This window comes from Amphibalanus amphitrite, unplaced genomic scaffold (genome assembly GCF_019059575.1).
Source record: "Amphibalanus amphitrite isolate SeventyFive unplaced genomic scaffold, NRLGWU_Aamphi_draft 000397F_arrow, whole genome shotgun sequence".
In the NCBI taxonomy this organism is placed as follows: domain Eukaryota; kingdom Metazoa; phylum Arthropoda; class Thecostraca; order Balanomorpha; family Balanidae; genus Amphibalanus; species Amphibalanus amphitrite.
Genome location: NW_024881891.1, coordinates 56,559 through 65,917, shown reverse-complemented (window position 1 = coordinate 65,917; position 9,359 = coordinate 56,559). Strand labels below are relative to the sequence as shown.

The 9,359-nt window shown below is 45.0% G+C and overlaps 1 long non-coding RNA gene across 1 annotated transcript; it reads right to left on the bottom strand.

Annotated features, from left to right (window-relative positions):
* Positions 1 to 1,988: 1,988 nt before the first annotated feature.
* LOC122390460 lies at positions 1,989 to 7,388 on the bottom strand. Its single transcript, XR_006258158.1, has 3 exons — positions 7,055 to 7,388; positions 5,373 to 5,484; positions 1,989 to 2,259 (listed from the first exon to the last, which is right to left on the bottom strand). It is a non-coding gene; the product is annotated as an uncharacterized LOC122390460 (long non-coding RNA).
* Between the last annotated feature and the right edge of the window lie 1,971 nt (positions 7,389 to 9,359).

The window sequence follows — 9,359 nt, the reverse complement described above, 5'->3', positions numbered from 1 at the left end:
TTATCGAGGAAAAGGTCATTTGAAATTCAAACTAAATAACAGATTGAGCTTTAACACCAAATACTTCTTGTCTTTTAGGGAATGGTGGCCTATTTTTGTCTTTTAGGGAATGGTGGCATTTTTTTTTTTGACGTTTTGATAACTTTGATTCTCGTTATATTCTATAAATGCTACAATAAAAACTTATTGCAGATACATTCGCAATATAGTCGACGCCATTTTTGTAGCGTTTGCTATCTCCTTGTTGTTTCTCCGACTGCCGCACGACTGCACACAGAAAAATATTAACACCGTTAGCGGTGTAATTGCACAGTACATATCTGAGCACTTGAGGAAAGTTAATTTAGTCCCTTCCCCGCTTAAATTACTCGCGCTTCTAAATGAACACCATGAAGAAGGTAATAGAACACTGTTAGGAGGGTTGGGTGTTTTGCTACATGTAGTAAAACACCCAACCCTCCTAACAGTGTTCTATTACCTTCTTCATGGTGTTCATTTAGAAGCGCGAGTAATTTAAGCGGGGAAGGGACTAAATTAACTTTCCTCAAGTGCTCAGACATGTACTGTGCAATTACACCGCTAACGGTGTCAATATTTTTCTGTGTGTGGAACCGTGGCGCGGCGCTCCGCTTGGCTCGGTCAGCGAACGGTGATGGGTAGGCTGTGCCGCAAAACACAGCTGCACTGCGGCGCAGCCTAGCCAGCCAGGTTCGGCAGTCGCCAATGACAGGCCCGCGCTGATAGGCCAGTATGCATAGATATTCACGATCTATGATCACTGTCAGTGACTTTGTTTCACACATGTTACTGTCTGAAGAACGGCATCGCCTCTTTGCATTTGAATTTTGATCAAGGCAACGAGCCGAAAAATACCCGAGTCCATTCACAGTCAATAGGATGGAAAATAGGCTGCTGTTATTTACGCTCAGTTGGTTGTATCGGTGCCGTTCAGCTGGTGCCAACACAACAGCTATGGTTGTTTGTCCCTGAGACAAACTGGTAACGCTGCTTGGTCTCAAGTCTTAGTGTCATAGGAGCGCAACGCTATCCCACCTGCCCTTTTAGAATCATAACAACCTGATGTAAAATTTATTGAATGGTATGAAGCATCACATGTCCAGCATTGCATAATTCATGCACACTGAGAGAAAAAGTTACCAGGGGTGGCTAGTTTTACCCTAGTGTCAAAAATTACTAGGCCAAAACTAACCACCCCTCGTTAAATTTGCTAGGTGTTCTACCAGGGGTTTTACTAGTGACCTAGTTACCATTACCAGACCCATAACCAGCCTTCTTACCAGGGGGTAGTCAGATTTACTAACCCAACTACCACGGTCTAGCGGCGGTTACCAACCCAATAACTAGGAGTTAGTAGCTAGTACCACCCCTTTTACGAGGGGGCTCTCCTTCTTACCAGCCCCTGTACCAGAGTGCTACATATTTCAACCACCCCCCAGTACCACGCCTTTTACTAGCCATATTACTAATCACACGCGATATTGCTGGTGGCCAAACATTTATTAGAAATGACGGAACGACTAGTCATTCAGTGAATCAGCATAGCAGTAGGCTCCGCCGCTACAGCTATAGTGCCGGTGGCCGCCAAGGCAATGTCGCACTGTCCACGTCTCTACTCTGCTGCACGGCAGCGACGACGTCCGCCGGTGCGGCTCCCTCTTGGGGAAGTGACATAACTTTGGTGGACATTTATGTCCATATTATATATATATATATATATATATATATATATATATATATATATATATATATATATATATATATATTATATATATATATATATATATATATATATATATATATATATATATATATATATATATATATATATATATATATATATATATATATATATATATATATATATATATATATATATATATATATATATATATATATATATATATATATATATATATATATATATATATATATATATATATATATAATTTACATATAATTACATATATAATAAAAATTATAAATTATAATGGTTTATAAACCACATCAGGGTTGTTGTCACCGCGCGGACCTTCATGTTCCGTACATATTGAGCCAGCGCAAACTGAACGAGGGCCTCGCGAAGGCTGCGCACTGTCACTACGGTTACACCGTCGATGGTAACAGCGTACACATCTTCGCCCTCGAGAATCGCCGGCGCCGTGGTGATGCCTTCCTCCGCATCGCGCAGCAGCCCCTTCGCTCGGAGGATTCGTGCGAGACAGCGCGCGGTCTCCTCATCTGAAAAGAAAAATATACGTTAACCCTCGCCGGCACAGGGGGGGGGGGTTGATGCAACCCCCCCTAAGTTTTTTCGCGAATAACTCGCGTAAAAAGCGGCCGATCGCGACGAAACTTTCAGTACCCTCGCATTGATCAATTTTACACCTACCCTGAAAATTTCATGACCCTGAGCCCAATGACCTTTGACCTGTGACCTCTTTTCTGAGACCATGTTTGGCCAGAATCGCGATTCGGCGTATGTCGGCTCGCATTAGCCGCGCGTTTGCAAGCTTTTCGTGGTTTCAAACGTTCAAACATGTGATTTGATGTTGCTCCCATGCATTAGGGTGGGTGTCAAGGTCACCTGAAGGTCAGGTCAGGTCAATGACCTTTGGTGACCTCGGGTGACCTCGGTTCACTTTTTCGAGTTTTACATGTTTCTAGGCTAGTTTTTGGAGCTGAATTCGAATTTAGCATCCATTTGAACATTTACGAAGTAGTTTCGGTGCCTTCGTAACATGTTACGAAGCTGTCAGAGGCGGTTGACACGTATTACGAATACCCGTCACAACCCCTACCGGTTGACCTGACCTGACCTGACCCGACCTGGTCTAAATGCTTAAAGACATCATCTATGATCAAAACTAACACGATATTCGTGATCAGCACCCCGGAAAACCACATAGCAGCCACGCTTCACGACTTTCTGACAGGTCCCGATTTTCCCGGTTTTCGGGTCATTGACCTAACCTGGAAGGTCACCCGATGACCTATGACCTTAAAATTGGGTATCATCGGCTTCGTCTCGTGACGGGCAACACGCTCGTTTTTTCCGCGAAGCTCTAGCTCGATCAGGGGCCAAACGCGAGGGGGGGTCGTACCACCCCCCCCCCCCTTGTGCCGTCGAAGGACGCAAAATGGCCTGTGCCGGCGAGGGTTAAGGGGCCCTGACACTTGCACGATTTTGTGGCACGCATTGGCACGAATCGAATCGTGCCCGTGCGCATACTAGTCGCAAACTGACGTGAAGTGTGCGGTAGCTCGTCGTGACTTCGTGCCATGTCGGGGCAAGAACTTTGAAGTGTTCAAAGTTTTGGTCACGACAAAATTTCGTGACCGGATCGTGAACTATGCGCAAACTGTTCGTGAACTCGTCGGGACGGTGCGGGAAGTGCGTAAACTATGCGCAAACTATGCGAAAAGTATTCGCGAACTCGTCGTACCAGCCCTTGTCAATGTTTGGATCTCAGCTTGCTTCGCAGCGCGAAATTTGGGATTGTTTGGTGTTTTTTCCCGAGTCGATTGGACGTCTAGATGGGAAGTTATGACCGAAAATGTATTTAACGGGTCATTTCAGGTCAAAGAGGTCAAACTAGGTCACACGGGCTCAGGTTAGGTCACAGAGGTCAAATTAGGTCACACGGTGTCAGGTTAGGTCAGAGAGGTCACCATGAGGTCACGATGGGTCACGCCACGTCACAGAGGTCAGCCAAAGTCACGATAGGTCAGTCCAGGTCAAACTGGTCACATAAGGTACGGTCATGACAGTTGCGTCACTGGAGCTCACGATGGGTCAGGCCAGGACATGGAGAAATTGGTAATTTGGAGAAATTGGAGAAATTCATGACCTAAGATGACCTCAGGACCATCAGGAGAGTCACGGGTAAATTTTTTCCGACTCAGTGTGTCATGGTTACATGCAGGGCTGCGGAGTCGGAGTCGGAGTCGGAGTCGGTCGGAGTCGACAGTTGTGACCGGAGTCGGAGTCGGAGTCGGAGTCGATTTTAGAAACCCGAGCCGGAGTCGGAGTCGGAGTCACCGAAAATCTGTCGACTCCGCAGCCCTGCTAGGTCTGCGGAGTCGGAGTCGGGAGTTGGAGTCGGTCGGAGTCGACAATTCTGCCCGGAGTCGGAGTCGGAGTCGGAGCTGGTTTTTGAAAGCCGGAGTCGGAGTCGGAGTCGGAGTCGCCGAAAATCCATCGACTCCGCAGCCCTGGTTACATGTAACCCGATGTTTGAGTGTTCAGAATGACGTTCGTCCAAAAGCGGCGCCTTTCAATTTTTAACCATTGACTCATAATGAAGAGAACGCAAAATTGACCCGATCTTGGTTCATCGATATCAAAATTCAGAAATAATCGTCGAAAATTTCAAGGTGATCGTTCAGTCGGTGTAGCTATGCCGAGCATTCTAACTTTATCTGAAGTGATGTCACATGGCGTGAGGTCAACCTGAATTTCATTAAATGCGTCTTCACGAGTTCAACACAATGACACCCTTTGCGCGGCTCTTTTCTGTAATGAGTTATTCGCAAAAAAAGTTTGAATTTTTATGACGTGACATGACCTTACAGTTGTAAAGTAGCATGTCAGAATGTCCGGTGGAGAGTGGGATTAACACGCGCAGTGGAAGGGTTGCGAGTACTACGCCCAGTGGAAGGGGGGGGGCGGATGTCGCCCCCCCTAAGATCTCAGCTCCCACTGGAGCTAGAAAGACGAAATTTGGAGGGTAGGTGGGGGCCATGGGGAACTCTGTTATGTGTAAATTTCATGACCCTCAGTCAATATCTTCAAGGTCAAATGAGGTCAAATGTGGTCAAATCTGCCATATTAGCGACTTTTTTGCGTTTACACGCCGATAACTCAAAAAGTTACCGGCCGATTTTTTTAATCTTTCACTATACGAAAGAGCAAACATTTGTGAGTATGTATGGTGAATTTCTAGATAATCCAACAATAAATATGGCAGTTAGAAGCCTGCGAAGGGTAAGATGTCGCCGGCTGAGGCGGCATCGGCCGGCGCGGGAAACGCGGCAATCACAATTTTGTGTTTACACACTCATAACTCAAGTTGTTACCGGCCGATTTTCAAAATTCAACTTCAAATTTCAACTTGTGAACCGATTTTCTTACTTCTTGCACGAGAAGATCCGCAATTCAATTCTGGACAGGTAGCCGAAATTTCACATTGATATTATGCTTGCGGCGCGAGTTATTGGCGACAAACAGGAGGGGTGGGCGAAATCCGCCCCCCCCCCTCCACTGCGCGTGTTAAGAAACACTGTAGCTGCGTGAACAGGATTTCCATGTGGAAAGAAAAAAAAAAGTTTGACAAGCTGTTTGAGCTGCTTACCGCCGATGCAACCGATCTTCTGGTGAATTTTGTCCATCCAGATATCCATCTTCTCCTCACAAGACGCCCGCAGATCCGGACGCTCCGTCATTAGCGTCATTTCTTTCCACATCTGCAAGAGCAACAAACACTATGCAAATTATCGTTTAACCCGGCAGTTGCTGGGGTATTTCGCCACCCACCGTTTGCTGGGGGGGGGGGGGGGCGTTAAACGCCCCCAGCCGATAACTCGAGAACCAATAGGCGCAGCGAAACGCACGAGGCGGCAAACGAAATAACGCGACGAGACGCTTCAGATGAGTACTTTAAATTTGAACTTTGCGGTCACAGGTCGGGTCAAGGTCAGGTCAAACACCTGAAATCGGGCTTTCAGTAGCATGGACTTCAGGACCTCGCAATGGGCGCCTCTCGTCATAAACTCTGTCAAAACGGTGCACAATCCATCATATAAGGCCTACAAGAGTGTCAGCTCCATGTAGGGGTCAGTCAAGCATAGGTCAGGGTCAAGGTCAGGTCAACCGGGTAGGCACATATCCCCGAAAATCAAAACTGATATTCGCAGCCTGTGACACATGTTTTATGGGTAATTTGGGGCGTAGAACACGATGGTGACATTCATTTTATCATATGTGTACGTGTTTGGCTCAAAAAGTTAAATTTAAGAAATGCATGTATTATGGTCGTGAAGTAGTCACGAGAAATTGCCAAGATTCAGTTCAAGATTTTGGAAAATGCGGAACGATAATCAATAATCGAAGATTTGCCGGTCCCGTAGCTCAGTTGGTTAGAGCGTTGGACTCCGCGTGGTGAGAGCACGCGTTCCCGGTTATGACAGTCCGGGTTCGAAGCGCGACGGGCGCTCGACATTTATGGGCCTCCTGACAGGTATGGTTTCGGTTGGTGGCAGGCCGTAGCCAGGCAAGTCAGCGAGGGGACCGGCCGTGCGCGGCTTTGTGTGCACGTTAAACTTTGGTCTCTAAATTCTGCCATAGAATCGGAATTGCGTGATCGGAGGGTAGAGGGCAGGGTCATCGCAACAAGCTTTGCTTAGCGGTGGCTCTGTCCTTGTGAATCCTTCCCATCAAAAGGTTCGGACTAAATTTAAAAAAAGATAGCCATTTGATTGTTCATAGTATTGGCAGTCTGATGGCGTTTACGGCATGTCTGTATGTCTATTCTGTGATTTTATATGATTTTTTGAACATATGCCGTTTTTGGTCGAAAACTCAGAAATCATGACGTCACTAAAACCTCGATATCTCAAAAATTTTCCGACCGAATTTTTTGAAACTTTGTCAAAATAAACTTCAATTGATTCCGTACAGGTACGCAAAATTTGGCGCGCCTGCGGCGCGCCGTTTTTATGCAATAGCCCGGCGAAAAAAGCAACTCGCGGGTTAAATGTTGTGGCATGGAAACACCTTTGATGAGTGGAGGAGTACCGATGATGTGAAATACAAATGCAAAAAGAAATACCACTCGCACCTGTCCCAAGTGCAGTCTTTAATTCAACGTCGTGAAAGGCCTTCAATGTCTATAATTTGCATATGAGTGAAATTGACTGAATGCTTCCATATAGACCTTAAGTACCTAGTTTTCGAAACCATCGGACTAATGTGCAGCGAAAACACAACTAGCCTCCTGACCAGTTCTTCATAAACACGTTCCCTGCACAAACTCACCCCATCTGCGCTGAAGAGGTACGGATACTCCTTCTTCATCCGACGAATGCTCATGCCGCGCACCACCACATCTTGACGCCGGACTGCGACGCGAGCGTCGCAGCCATGTCGCCAGGCAGGCCTTTGCCGGCCTTCAGCCGCACGGTGATGATCTCTGCCTCGATGGCTGAGATCCCCGCCACCTCGGGGCAGTATTGAGGAAGTCCCGACAGCCTGAAGGTGCGCTTTGCCTTCTTCTTCTCCTGCAGATCCAGGCGCCTTGCAGCGACCGACGGGCTGGACGACTTCTTACGCCGGTTTCGGAAGATATTCCGGAGCTTAGCAGCGACGTACGCCTTAAAAGAGATAGGATATTGATTAAAATAAAAACATGGTAGAAGTGGTTTTCAATACTTATTGCCTAATTTCAAAAATAACAGGACAGAGAAAACTAATTAGCGCACTGGGAAATCCACAGAACAAATTTTACTCTAGTTCAGACGTTATACAACCGTGCTCGTAATTTGTCTTTATCTCTAATACTCTATAATTTTTGGCAGCTGGTTGAAGTTCACGTCTGTGACGCCGAAATTTGTCGTGCAGGAGTCTAGAAAAAATCGGACCTGTGACTTTATCAAAGGGGCTAGGTCCAAATTTTCCTCCAGAAGATGTCAAATTGATGGGGGATAAGGTACATCAAGTTTCGTCTGTCTATCCCCAAGCGTTCGTGAGCTATCGCAAATGTTCGCCGGGGGGGGGGGGGCAAAAACGCCTCCCCGGGCCCGCGCGGGTTAAAGCAAGGTTTTACCACATCTTAGTTATTCATGACTTTGGAGTCACTGCGAGTTACAGGTAAACGAAACCTGAACGCATGATTACTACAGTATAGGCAAAATGCAATGCAAATAGTTGATTAATGTCACACGCGCACATGCCTTCAAAACAACCGTTACCCGCCTCTTACGTTTTGATTCATCTAGCCTGAGATTTGTCCGACGTAGTTTCGATGCTGTCGTTCAATGTTGTCGTTCGTTCGTTCGTTGTTGTCGTTCGTTCGTTGTCGTTCGATGTTGTTTTCGCCGCTCGCCCTAGTAGAAACGCAAAGTTGTTCGTCACACGAAGCCAGCGAAACCAGCCTAGCCCGGAAGTTATTGTTAAATGTATGCATACAGATGAAAGAAATGGGCTTTGTAGAGTTAATTTATTTCGAACTCGTATATTCAGAGACCGATGATGATGATGATTTAGAGTGACAATTTTTTTCACAAAATTGAGACATCTCCAAAACTTTGTGTGTACCACATAAACTAGTAGGTGTACAGGTAAAATGAATGCATAGGTGTATTGTCACATGTATTGCACACGTTTCCTGAAAAACTTATACAAATCCACCCATTCATTCATCATCCTCTTCCTCTTTTCTGGACACATGCATATTTTGAGGTGGATGTGGGGTGCTAAGGGACAGGGAAGAAAAAATAAAAAATAATATCTAAATATAATTTCATAAAGTTTTCTTTCAGTAGGTATTGAAAACACCAAATTCCACATAAAATGCTGGCAAGTTCATGCTTTCATCTCTAACACATCTTAAGTTATATAACAAAACAACTCAAAACTCCCTTAACACTCTCTTTTACAATGATGGGTCAATGAAGACTGATGTAGGTAAATGTGATGTCATCATAAAAAGGCCAAAACAAAAAGGGCAACATAATGACAAGTGACTAGCTTCAAAATGGGTTTTTATTGATGGCAGAAGGGTACTTTTTGGTTCTGTTTACCTTATAATTAGCACATTTTCCAGAAGCGTAAATTGCATTATATGTAATTGGCTCAAAAGGCCATTAGTGGTGAATGAACCTGACTTGTTTTGTGACAGAATATGCAAAACATTTCAATAAATAAATTGTGTGCCCTTTCACACCCCAATTGTGGGCATTTGATGACCATTTCTTGGAATAATATAGGTGTCCCTTAACACCCCACATTGGGGTGCTAAGGGACAATGATGAAAAATAATAAAAAATAATATGCATGTATATATTTTTAAACTTTTATGTAGTAGGCACGTAAAGCACCAAATTCCACATAAAATACTGATAATTTGATGCTTCTATCCCCAACCCTTCTTGAGTTATATAGCAAAACACCTCAAAACTGTCCCTTAACACCCCGTTTTACGGTACTTCAGATTACTTTTGGCACTATGCCATAACAGTGCCATGCTGCTGTTATGATAGAGCCTCCCAAAAAAGACAAACGAAACTCACAGCTCACATGCTTTATTACGTCATTATCAGTTGACCAATGAAAAATCTTATTT